General features: G+C 44.0%; 1 non-coding gene and 1 pseudogene across 1 annotated transcript; both read left to right on the plus strand.

Moving 5' to 3' along the window:
• The first annotated feature begins 216 nt into the window (after nucleotides 1–216).
• Nucleotides 217–288, plus strand: TRNAE-UUC. The gene has a single exon. It is a non-coding gene; the product is annotated as a tRNA-Glu (tRNA).
• A 7,423-nt stretch (nucleotides 289–7,711) lies between these two features.
• On the plus strand, nucleotides 7,712–11,528 carry LOC120867643 (annotated as a pseudogene).
• Nucleotides 11,529–12,966: the final 1,438 nt, after the last annotated feature.

Raw genomic sequence — 12,966 nt, forward strand, 5'->3', positions numbered from 1 at the left:
GGTGCCAGAGAGGGCTCATTTCTAAAGTGGTCCAGTGGCATTAATCCCAGACAGAGGAACCAACTCCTGTGTTAGATACTATACATGGATATTTCCTAACCACGTCTAATAGCAACAAATCAGCCCCTTCAATCCCATCTGAGGGCTGAGGAAAATGACCTTGGGCATGTAACCTAATAAAGCATCAGTTTGCTTATCTATAAAATGGGGGTGAGTTCCCTGGTCGTCTAGTGGTTAGGATTTGGTGCTTTCACTGCCATGGCCCAGGTTCAATCCCTGGCTGGGGAACTGAGATCCTGAAAGCTGTACGGCGTGGCCAAAACTAAAACAAATAAAAATAACAACACCACCAACAAAAATTCTGTAGCTTCTTCAGAGAGCTTTTCCAAAAATAATACAAATAAATAAAATGGGAGTAATGCTAGGACTTGCTTTATGGGTACACTGTGAGGATTAAATGTGACAGCATATGCAGAACCTGACTGTATGACAAGACAATTAGGTTTTATCATTATTTCTACTGAGAAGACCACCAGGCGAGAAAGCGGCCCCAAAGCCTGTGTTCCGTCCACTATATCACTTGATATCCAAAGAGCAGGAGCCACCATTTTTTCAGTTATTTATATGTAATCTTAGCGATGGCTCAGAGGGGTCATACACAGACACTTTTTCCTATCTCCCAAGTTTAACTTATTAATTTCCAGAACCCTTCCTCCTAACCCTCAAAAAAGGAGGAGGGAAGAAAAAGAAACTAAAGACCAAGCATTTTATATATGCTGTTTCCTTGGTCTAAAGGTATCCTGTCCTTCAGATTTTAAGAAACTCACAGGGCTTCCCTGGTGGCCTAGTGGTTAAGAATCGGCCTGCCAATGCAGGGGACATGGGTTCGATCCTTGGTCTGGGAAGATCCCACATGCCACGGAGCAGCTAAGCCCGTGAGCCTGCTGAGCCCTCGCTACTGAAGCCCACACATCTAGAGCCCATGTTCTGCAGCAAGAAAAGCCCCTGCTCTGCAACTGGAGAAAGCCTGTGTGCAGCGGCGAAGACTCAGCACAGCCAAAAATTAAAAAAAGGAAATAAATCTTTAAAGAAAAGCAAAAGAAAATCATAATATTTTTTTAATTAAAAAAATAATTTTATTGAAGTATAGTTGATTTATGATGTTTTATTAGTTTCTGGTACAGCACAGTGATTCAGTTATACTCAGTGTTTTATAGTTTGCATTTGCTAATCCCAAACTCCCAATCCATCCCTCCTCCATCCACCATGGATTTTAACAGTTGGTTTGAAATAACCCTTAGAATGGTTATGCTAACATATATTTTTAGTAGTAGTATATAAAAATAAGTTTTCCCATATCCTGGTCAACATTTTTTTATCCTTTTTCTTTTTTAACTTTTGAAAATAATGATCATTTTAGTTCTGATGTGCTTGGATTACTGCAGGATAGAGGGTCCATTACAGTCAGGATGGTTGTGTAGCTATGGTTTCTGGACAAGAACCTATTAACTGGCTAGTGCCCTGCAATGTTAACACCACACACTGCTTGCTGCTGACTCTGCTCTTAGATGGCGACTATACAATATTGCCTGACACTTGATAATTATGGGGAAAAAAATATTTTTCTTTCTGTTTAACAAAGTAATAGAAATATTGAATACACACAGAGAGAATCAGAGGTTACGTCCCTCAGGAAGCCTTCCTAGACTGCACCCTGCCCCCAGAGAGGTTAACTGCCCACTCTTTATTCTGCATCCCTGATCATACCACTTTGCACTATATTCCAATGACCTATGAACTTGATTGAGTCCCTGATTAGACTGTAAACTTCTAAGGAGTGGAGCCCATATATGAGAATGTGCTATTCCCAGTACCTTGCACAGAATAGGTAATAATCTTTTAAACTAACAATTTATAAATAATTCTTGAGCATGTGGAAAACTAGGGAAATGAGAAAACATCCAGAGTGTGTTTGCATACACAGGTGTGGTGGCCTTTGAGAGAATGAAGAGAGAATGGAAAGAATTTTGAATGGAGTAGATGGTGTTCTTTGGAGATGAATGAAGCAGTACCATTAACTGAAATATGAGAATCTTAAGAATTCAGACCTGGTAATATGCAGAACTGACTCATTGGAAAAGACCCTGATGCTGGGAAAGATTGAAGGCGGGAGGAGAAGGGGACGACAGAGGATGAGATGGTTGGATGGCATCACTGACTTGATGTACATGAGTTTGAGTAAGTTCCGGGGGGTGGTGATGGACAGGGAAGCCTGGCATGCTGCAGTCCATGTGGTTGCAAAGAGTCGGACACGACCGAGTGACTGAACTGAGCTGACTGAAAATGGACAGAGTATATTAGCTGCTTAGTTGTGTCTGACTCTTTGCGACCCCACGAACTGTAGCCCACCATTCTCCTTTGTCCATGGGATTCTCCAGGCAAGAACACTGGAGTGGGTTGCATTTCCTTCTCCAGGGGATCTTCCCGACCCAGGGATCGAGCCTCAGTCTCCTGCACTGCAGGCAGATTTCCTACCACCTGAACCACAGGTAATATGGACAATAGAGCACTACTTTCCCCACTTTTTTAAATTGTAGGACAATATGTGTCCCATCAAATTTTCCATTAATTATAGTGGCAGTAATTATATTTATAACGATGCAATGAAACCATCACCACGATTTCCAAAGCTTTTCATCACAGAAGTTCTGCAACCATCAAGCAGGGACTTCCCTTTTCTTCTCCCAGCCCCTAGTAACCTGGAATTTATGTTCTGTTTCTATGAAGTTGCCTGTTCTGGACATTTCATAGAAGTGGACTCATAGTATTTGTCATTTTGTGTCTGACTTATTTCACTTAGCGTAACATTTTTTAGGTTCATCCACATGGCTGTATGAGGACTATCCTTAAGCAGAGCAGTGGACTAGAGACTTTCACCATGGTCTGCCAAATTTTGATCAATATATGAAAAAACTTATATTTGCTGGGACTGAGGCCACACATGGTTGGTTTATGGTGAAACTTGTTAGACAGTGACACGGCCAGATGTGGGATACAACTGCCAGGAGACAGCAGAGGAGAAGTGAAGGTCAGGCTGGAAGGCAGGTGAAGGGCGTGCTGCCTGGAGGCCTTTAGAGACGAGCATGGTGACGCTGCAGCGGTGCTTATTGGGCGATGGTTGCCGGCTTCTTTATTATCTCGTAGAGCCTTTAATGCCTTTTAGTAACTGTTAGATATACCTCAATTGGACAGTGTGCCATGTACGTCAAAGATTTGAGAACCAACAGACTTAGCATCCTAACATGCTCACATTAATTTGTGAACAGTCAACTCTACACACCAGAGAGAGACAGAGATAGGAGAAACAAGAGAGAGAACAAGAAAGGAAGAAATAAATCGTGCAGGTAAAGTTGATTGCCATTTCATTCGATGAGCTTATGCCCCAGAGTGGATATAAACTGGGAAATATGCATCCATTTTCTCAGCTTCCATAGTGAGGTCTTTTTGTGCAAAATGTGCATCTAGGGTTTAAAAATAAGTACCATGTGGTCATGAAAGAGAAGCTACTTCAGCTGGGGCTCAAGTGAAGATGTAGCAATGTATTGTTGCTGCTGCTGCTAAGTCGCTTCAGTGTCCGACTCTGTGCGACCCCATAGACGGCAGCCCAGGCTCCGCCGTCCCTGGAACTCTCCAGGCAAGAACACTGGAGTGGGTTGCCATTTCCTTCTCCAATGCATGAAAGTGAAAAGTGAAAGTGAAGTCGCTCAGTCATGTCCGACTCTTTGAGACCCCATGGACTGCAGCCCACCAGGCTCCTCCGTCCATGGGATTTTCCAGGCAAGAGTACTGGAGTGGGGCGCCATCGCCTTCTCTGGCAGTGTATTGCAGGGCCAGCCATATTGCAGTGGCTGAAAGATGACACAGCACTGTTTCACATGGCACATCTCTAACACGTTTTCTGGCATCATTTTGACCAGAACTAATTCTCACCTTATGTGCTGACTTTAGAAGCGAAACCCCTCCTCTGATTCTAGATTCATCTTCATGATAGGATACAGTGGAAAAGCTATAGCGTCCTGCAAGATTTCTTCAATATAGTCAGCAGTGCTATTGAGACTGCAGGGTTACAAGAATCAGAAAGTAACTAGAGCTAGCCCAAACTTATAAAAGATAAAGCAGGACTTCTGTGGTGGCCCAGTGACTGAAGAACCTGCCTGCCAATCCAGGGGACATGGGCTCAATCCCTGGTCCAGAAAGATTCCTCTAAGACCGTGGGCCACAACTACTAAGCCCGCCCTCTAGGGCCCTTGTGCTGCAGCTACCGAAGTCCCAGCACCTAAAATCTGTGCTCTGCAACAACAGAAAGCAGTACGAGGAGAAGCCAGCGTATTGTAACCAGAGAAAGCCTGCACACAGCGACGAAGACGGAGCCAAAATGGGTCTCAGCCAGAAATATAAGTATTTTTTTAATGTAAAAAAAAAAAAAAAAGACAAGGCATTAGCTGGTCACACTCGATACAATACGACCTAAAATCCTAAAGAAAATCAACTCTGAATAGTCATTGGAAGGACTGATGCTGAAGCTCCAATACTTTGGCCACCGGACATGAACAGCAGACTCATTGGAAAAGACCCTGAGGCTGGAAAGATTGAGGGCAGGAGGAGAAGGGGACGACAGAGGATGAGATGGTTGGATAGTATCACCGACTCGATAGACATGAGTTTGAACAAACTTCGGGAGGTGGTGAAGGACAGGGAAGCCTGGCGTGTTACAGTCCATGGGGTCACAAAGAGTGAGACACAACTGAGCGACTGAACAATTTGATAAAAATCTGCACTGGTATCGCTGCAGGTTTGAAGAAACAAAGCTCATGATGGATGCCTTCCAAGGAGGTAGTAGACATTCCTCCTAGTGTGTCTCAAACTGTAATCTTCACCTTGTGGAAACTCCATCTGTATCAGTAGGTCTGGGGAGGAGCCTGAGATTGTGTATCGTGTAACATGCTCCTAGGTGATACTGACGCTACTGATCCTCTGACAAACATTTGAGCAGCAACGTTCAATTCGGCTATTTTGACAGCATTCGTTCTCTGAGGCTTTCACTTTCCAATTCCAAATTCCTAGACGGGATGTGATTGCTCTAGCCTGGCTCAGACACAGCCCTGGATCCATCAACTATACTTAAGGGATCAGGTCAGGAAATAGCAAAATTACCACTGCTGGTGTAATGAGAGCTTACTCTGGGTTGCTGCTGTCTATGTATTTTATACATCTTATCTTCTTTAATCTGGAGATCAGCCCTTTGAAGTGAGGGGAGAAAATGGAGGCTTAGAGAAGCCGAGGGACTTTCCCAAGGTCACATGGCTAGCAGGTGTCAGAGCCAGGCTTTGAACCCACACTGCCAGGCTCTAGAGCCCCTGAGCTCTGTCCACTGTAAGATTTGGCCTTGGGGGTTGGAGTGCCCTTTGAATGTGAGGAGTAGTTTCCAGAGAAAGAAGACTCACTGTCACCTGAATCCAGAAGATTCACTACATAGGCACTACCTTAGTGTTTATGAATCACTAGAAACAGACCACCTAGGTCACTGGTGTCTTACGGCTTCTTCAATAAATAACAAACCCAACTTCAGGAAAAGGGCAGAGGCATTCTGTAGGAGACAAAGTACACAGACGGCTGGTCCCTGAACAATTGTGTGCATCCACTTACGTGTGGATTTTTTTTTCAGTAATAAATACTACAATACTACATGACCCACGGTTAAATTTTTGGATACAAAACTGTGGATACGGAGGAACGGCAGAAATGAAGGAACCACATATATGGAGGAAGACCGACTATAATTTAAATGAAGGTTTTCAAACACAGGGAGCTTGGCACCCCTCCTCCCCCGCACGTGGTTCAAAGGTCACCCGTGCTGTCGACAGCACGTTAAAGCCCAGTCGGAAGGGATGGTTCAGATGCCCGCTCCTTGTTACTTAAAGTGTGAGCCGCGGACAAGAAACACAGGCCCGCGCTGGGAACACCTTAGGAATGCAGGCTCCCTGACCCCAACCCCATACCTCCTGGATCAGAACTGCATATTAACAAGGTTCCCAGGCATGCATAGGGCTTAGGTTCATCGACAGTACCTGAATTCCACAAGAAATCTGGGACCACGACAGGACTCTCTATCAGCACACTTGCTTGTAGAAACTACCATGATAAGACTACCCCCAGGGCCAAGGAGCTGGCCAAAGTGCTCCCTCTCTGCAGACAGGCGTCAGAGGAAGGAGGAAGAGGATTCACTGACCAGGGGAAGGAGCGTGGAGAGGCCAGGTGCAGCTCCGTGGGTCTAGAGCCTCGTGCTTCATATTAGGATCACCTGAGGACTTTTGGTTCACCCTCCGATAGGTGGCGCTAGAGATAAAGAAACCTCCTGCCAATGCAGGAGACCTGAGACGTGTTCAATCTCTGGGTAGTGAAAATCCGCTGGAGAAGGAAATGGCTACCCACTCCAGGATTCTTGGGCTTCCCGGTGGCTCAGACGGTGAATAATCCACTTGCAATATGGGAGACCTGGGTTCGATCCCTCGATTGGGAAGATCCCCTGGAGGAGCGCATGGCTACCCACTCCAGTATTCTTGCCTGGAGAATCCCATGGACAGAGGAGCCTGGCGGGCTGCAGTCCATGGGGTCACAAAAAGTCGGACATGGCTGAAGCGACTTAGCACGCAGGAGGACTTTTGGTTCATCCTCAGATATTCAGATTTAGTGGGTCCATTGTAGGACTGAAGCATTAGTAACTTGGTTTCAAGCTTCCCAGGTGGATGTAATATACGCGGGTCTAGTTGAAGTCGCTGTACAGAAACCCTAGAGTGGGGAGCATGTGGGGCTTCTGAACAATCACTGTAACTTCAGGTTTGGGAGCAGAGGATGTTAATAGTGCAACATAACCCTTGAATGTGCCTAAGCCTCAGCTGAGGATATCGTGCAAACGCAGAGCCTGGTTCACTAGATCCAGGCTGAACAATATTATTTTCCTACATGTCAGTAGCCAGATCTAAGTGAGGAGTCTTCACTTTAATATCATTAAGTGAAAGTGAAGTCGCTCAGTCGTGTCCAACTCTTTGCGACCAGGTGGACTGTGGCCCACCAGGCTCCTCCGTCCATGGGATTCTCCCGGCAAGAATACTGGAGTGGGTTGCCATTTCCTTCTGCAACTACTCAGGGTAATTTTGAATCAGAATTTACCCCTCCCTCAGAATCTTTGCTGAGTAGAGATTTTTAAATCAACTAGAGCCTGTCAATCTATAATTTTATTTGAACCTCAAAAATATTCTTCAGATGTTGGAGTCCTAACCCCCTCTAGGTATCTCAGAATGTAACCTTCCCTGGAAATTAGGTCTTTACAGATGTAGGCAAGGTTAGGTGGGGCCTAAACTCACAGAATTGTTGTCTTGTTGTAAGTCGTGCCCCACTCTTTTGTGTCCCATGGACTGTGGCCCACCAGGCTCCTCTGTCCATGGGATTTCCTGGGGAAGAATACTGGAGTGAGTTGCCATTTCCTTTCCCAGGGGATCTTCCTGACCCAGGGATCGAACCTGTGTCTCCTACATTAGCAGGTAGGTTCTTTACCACTAAGCCACTTGGGAAGTCCAGTGGGATTGGTACCCTTATGAAAAAGGGAAATTTAGACAGTGGGACGTGCACACAGGGAAGATGTCACATAACCATGGAGGCAGAGATCAAGGTGATGCTTCTATTACAAGCCAAGGTACGCCCAAGGTTGCCAGCAAACCCCCAGAAGTTAGGTGAGATATATGAGAGAGATTCCCCCTCACACACCTTAAAAGAAACCAGGCCTGCCCACATCATATCCATAATTTCTGACTCTGTTTATGGCAGCTCTGGAAAACGAATACAGTATGGAAACACTATGCAATTACACAACCACATGCTGGGCAAGAAGCCGATTTTAGATTTTAAATTCATATTTAAATAAAACATGGTCTCTGATTTCTAAGAGCTCACAGACTAGGTGGGGAGGGGAGAAAGCATAAGTATGCATGTGTGCGTACATACACACAGACACACACATCAGTAACATGGAAATTAGTGGGTTGTGTGAAGTGTTAGGAATTGCTTTGGGAAGGATCCATTTACCTGGGAGGGATCTAGAAATTTTTCACAAGGTAGGTATGGTGTGCATTAGGAATTGAAATAGTTGTTCAAGTCATGCAATTTCCTAAAAAGCCATTGTTGTGTTATAATGATTCACTCTTACATTATTAAAAACCTAATTCCTCAAATACGACTTAAAGTTCAGGCTGGCCTTGAAATATTTTCCCCTTCTCCGTCTGCATGCAGCAACATTATTGGAAGAAATAACTTCTGACAATATATTTAATTTACTGAGCTCCAAGGAGCTGAAATTTGCTAATGTTTCAGCTCCAGGTGGGCAACATGATTACCACTGCTTTTAAAACACCAATTTCATATGTTTTAAACCATTTTCATTACACCGTAAGGGGGAGCAAATCATTGGGGTTCAGACTGTTGTGCCAAGGAAATAATTTATGTCGCCTCGAACTAGAGATCTCAAAATAACAAATAATATTTGTAGGATACACAGCACAGAAACCCTAAAGCATTTTCTTTATTTCAACTCAGGCTTGTAATTTCTTATTCCAAAGCATCTCATTAAGGGCTAAAAAAGGGCTTTGGTAGAGCCAGAGAAAGCTCAAACTGTCCCTTTGCCATTAAGCCTAAGATTTTAAGCCAATTTCCTCTATTTTTTTGTTTTTGGCCCTTGGTACTCTATTAAAGCCCTTTATTATTCCTGGTGTGTGCTCAGGTACAGACATGGCAGGCTTAATCCAGCAGATTCAAAATTCCATTTTGAGATTCTGTTTATTAAAATGTCTGGTTGCCTTGGTAATGGGGCAGGGAGGAGAGTGGTCAGATAAAGGACATTACGGGACATACACACACTAAAATTTTTTTCTCAACTTCAAATTTAACTGGGTATCCTTTACTTTTATTTGGTAATTCTGGCAATTCTACACATAGCACAAGTAAAATTATACCCTGGGGTAGAAAAATGTTAGCCTGCATCCCTTTGTGAATGGGAAGATAGAAAGGGCAAGTTGTGAGCTTTAGAATTGTCCCAATCTGGGATAGATTTCTGGCTTTATACTTAGTGCTGTGGCCCTGGGCAGTGGATATGAGGAGTTCCTCGGGTTTCCTTTCTCTCATCTATAAAATGGGTATATTGAATCCTTGCCTCCTCTGGTGGTAGGATGACCTGTTAGCACAGTGCAGTTCAGTGTAGTGTAGTGCTGAGTCATGTTAGAGCCAGAGGCAAAAAGAATAAGCAGTAATACTGATTCTAACCTTATTTTAAATTTTTATATTTTGTTCATCGTGGATTTTTTTTTTTGCCTAGGTTTTGATTATTATGACTTTAAAAAATATTTTGTGGCTTTTCACAAAGACGGTGTGAAGGTGAAGAAGGAAGCTCCTGTCCCCCTACCAAAGCCACAGCCAAAGCAAAGGGTTTGAAGACCAAGAAAGCAGTGCTGAAAAGTGTCCAGAGCCACAAAGAAAAGAAAATCCAGATGTCACCCACCTTCCAGCAGCCCAAAACACTGCAACTCAGGAGGCAGCCCAAATATCCTAGGAAGGGCACCCCTGGAAGAAACAAACTTGACCGCTATGCCATCTTCGAGGTCCCCTTCACCATGAAGAGAAGAGAAGACAACACACTGGTATTCACTGTGGATGTCAAGGCTGACAAGCACCAAATCAAACAGGCTGTGATGAAGCTCTGAGACATTGACATGGCTAAGGTCAACATCCTGATCAGGACTGATGGAGAGAAGAAGGCATGTGTCCGACTGGTCCTGATGATGATGTTGCCAACAAATCTGGGATCATCCAGGGCTTTCCTGGTGGCTCAGCTGGTGAAGAGCCCGCCTCCCAGTGCAAGAGATGCAAAAGAAGCAGGTTCAATCCCTGGGTACGGAAGACCCTGGAGAAGGAAATGGCAACCTGCTCCAGGATTCTCGACTGGAAAATTTCACGGATAAACAGGCCTGGAAGGCTCCAGTCCATGAGGTTGCAAAAAGGTAGATACGACTGAGTGCACGTACAGGCAAACTGAGTCCATCTGGCTAATTCCAAGTATAAAAGTTTTCACAAAATAAAAAACAAAAGTTTTTTGTGTGGCCATGCCACTTGGCTTGTGGACTTTTAGTTCTCTGACCACGGATTGAACTCCAGCCTTCCGCAGTGGAGGCACTGGCCCACCATGAAATTCCCTTGATTATTTTTAAAAGACTGTTGAAATATTATTTATCTTTATTTATCTGGGCTTTCTGGTACCCCCTTACATTTTGCACTTGAGCAAGTACTTCACTCACTTTAACCTAATCCCAGCCCTGGTACTCAATGAATGTTAAATATTATTGATACTTACCATTTAAATTTTATTGATAAAAGTTTATAGTATTAGTAAAAGTTATCAATAACAGCTCCCTTGTATTCCACATCCTTGCAAGTGTCATATTAGAAACAATAATGACAACAAACACTGATAAGCGCTAGCTGTGTCCGAGGCACTGGGAGTTCATGGTTTTAGTGAATCCTTACAATTTCGTGTTGCAATTTTTATTTCTATCTTATTGGAATGTGATATTTAAAAAATCTTTAACTTCCCCACGAAGACATTGCTAATAAATCAAACTGTTGGGTGTTTTTTTTTTTTTTTTCCTGAAGAGCCTTTAAACCTGTTTTGTACATCCATTTGAATTCGGTATTGTGGGGTGGCCCCATCAGAAATCTCCTGCCTGCAATAACCCATGCAGGCCTCTAGGTGTCCTCGTTGACTAATTTTGCCAACACCCATGTTCTAGAGTAGAGAACACCAGAGGAAACTGTTTTAGGAAAGGTTTTCTCAGGGGTGCCCTTCCAGAAGAGCTTCATTCTGTGCATAATGACAGACCAAACCAGGCCTAGCCTGGAAGTTTTCTGATATGAAGAAAGGCTTGTATTGAGCAGGGCCAACCTCTCTCCACACAGAGGTGTAAGACCTATGTCCCTAGCATACCATCCCCCAAAACTTTTCATACATCTGTCCCACTTGCCCTTGGACAGAGGAGTGGCAAGTATGGCTGCCAGGTGTCCTGTATCTATGGGACGTGTTCTGTGTGGAACGATTTCGGTTGGTGTCCCTTATTGATTTTTTAAAATCAGGATACCCTAAATGTCCTATATGCAGCTTTTTTTCCCTCCCCCAATAAATTAGAGCTATTTTACAAATTTAACTGGGCATCCCGCATTTGCATTTGCTAAATCTGGGCACCCTCCTAACTGGCTCGTTTGCACTCTTATACACATGAAAAGGCAGGTACCAGTCTTTGAGCCAGCAGCAGGCTCAAGCCCAGGGTGAAGCAGCCAGGGCACTCACTCTCAGGCTCTTTAAACTATACCCTGCCTTAGGCCTGGCCTTGCAGGAGGACTCTGACCGAAAGGTCAGGAAAACATCTTAATTGGTTTGACTTCTTGGGTTAATCTTTATGCAGCCTCCTTCCACAGTGTACACCAGTGGGGCACGAATTCATAATTTTCAAATGTTCTACTGAATGCATTTGTGAACTGCAATCCAGGCCTGCGTGCTTTCTTGATACTTAACTTGGGCAAACTGCTCAGTTTCCTCAAGCTTTTGTTTGTGATTAATACTTGGAAACTTGCTCTGAGGATTAAATAAGAGAAAAAAAAAATTCCATATGCTCCCAACAGTACTTGAGACCTATGATGAATTGTTTCAATAGTGTTGTCATTTCAGAGGTTAAACTAAGGCCGTGCAAATCCTCTGAACCCCAACTTTCTAGACACTCTAATCCTTAACATCACCACCTTTCTTTCAGGGGATAATTTATATTATGAAGCATCTGCTGGGAACTAGATTTTGTGCTGAGCTGTTTATGTGCATTATATTTTTTGTTTTTCTTGCTACTTAAATTTATTGTTTCTTTTGTCTTAAAAGGTATAAAAACTGCCTGGATCGGTCACTTCTTTGAGTCTGGGTTTTTGTTTTTTTTGTTTTTTCATTTTGTACTGGAATATAGGCGATTAACAATGTCGTGATAGTTGAACAGTGAAGGGACTCAGCCATATGTATACATGTTTCCATTCTCCCCCAAACGCTCCTCCCATCCAGGCTGCCAAACAACACTGAACAGAGTCGCATGTTCTGTACAGTAGGTCCTCGTTGGTATGCGTGTTATCTTGTTCAGCCCACAAAATACCTTTGCATGATGTGTCCTAGACAGGAAACTGAGGCCCAGGGAGGTTAGGAAAATGACCCTTGATCATACAAGCAGAGCCGTCGGGTTGGGATTGATTCCAAGCCTGGCAGCGTGTCTCCAGATCTGCCTGACTTCAAAGCCTGCATAAGCACTGCTTTATAGAGATGGTGATGTCTGCCCAGACACCCACTATCAACTCCCAGGAAGGCTTCTTTCATGGTAATTGAAGGGCTGCTGAGAATGCCCTTCCCACATTTGGGGCTGTCAGTCTCCCTAAAGAGATCTTTCTCACTCTGGCTTTCCAATCTTTGATCTCCTTATGGCACAATTTTCTCACGAAATTGAGGAGAGGACAATATAAAGAATGGTTTTCCGGGAAAAGTTCTGTGTTTGTGCTAGGACGGAGCAGTGCGGTTAGGTTACAAAGCTAGTCTAATTCATAGGACTTTCCAGCCATGTCACGCCTGCAGCTCAGTTGTGTCTGACTCCTTGCAGCCCACCAGGCTCCTTTCTCCATGGGATTTCCCAGGCAAAAATACTGGAGTGGGTTGCCATTTCCTTATCCAGGGAATCTTTCTGATCCAGGGATTGAACCTGCGTATCCGACACTGGCAGATGGATTTTTTTTTTTTTTTTTTTTTTTACCACGGAGCCACTAGGGAAGCCTAGGACTTTTCAG

The sequence above is a fragment of the Oryx dammah genome, unplaced genomic scaffold, assembly GCF_014754425.2.
Source record: "Oryx dammah isolate SB20612 unplaced genomic scaffold, SCBI_Odam_1.1 HiC_scaffold_9, whole genome shotgun sequence".
NCBI classification, from domain to species: domain Eukaryota; kingdom Metazoa; phylum Chordata; class Mammalia; order Artiodactyla; family Bovidae; genus Oryx; species Oryx dammah.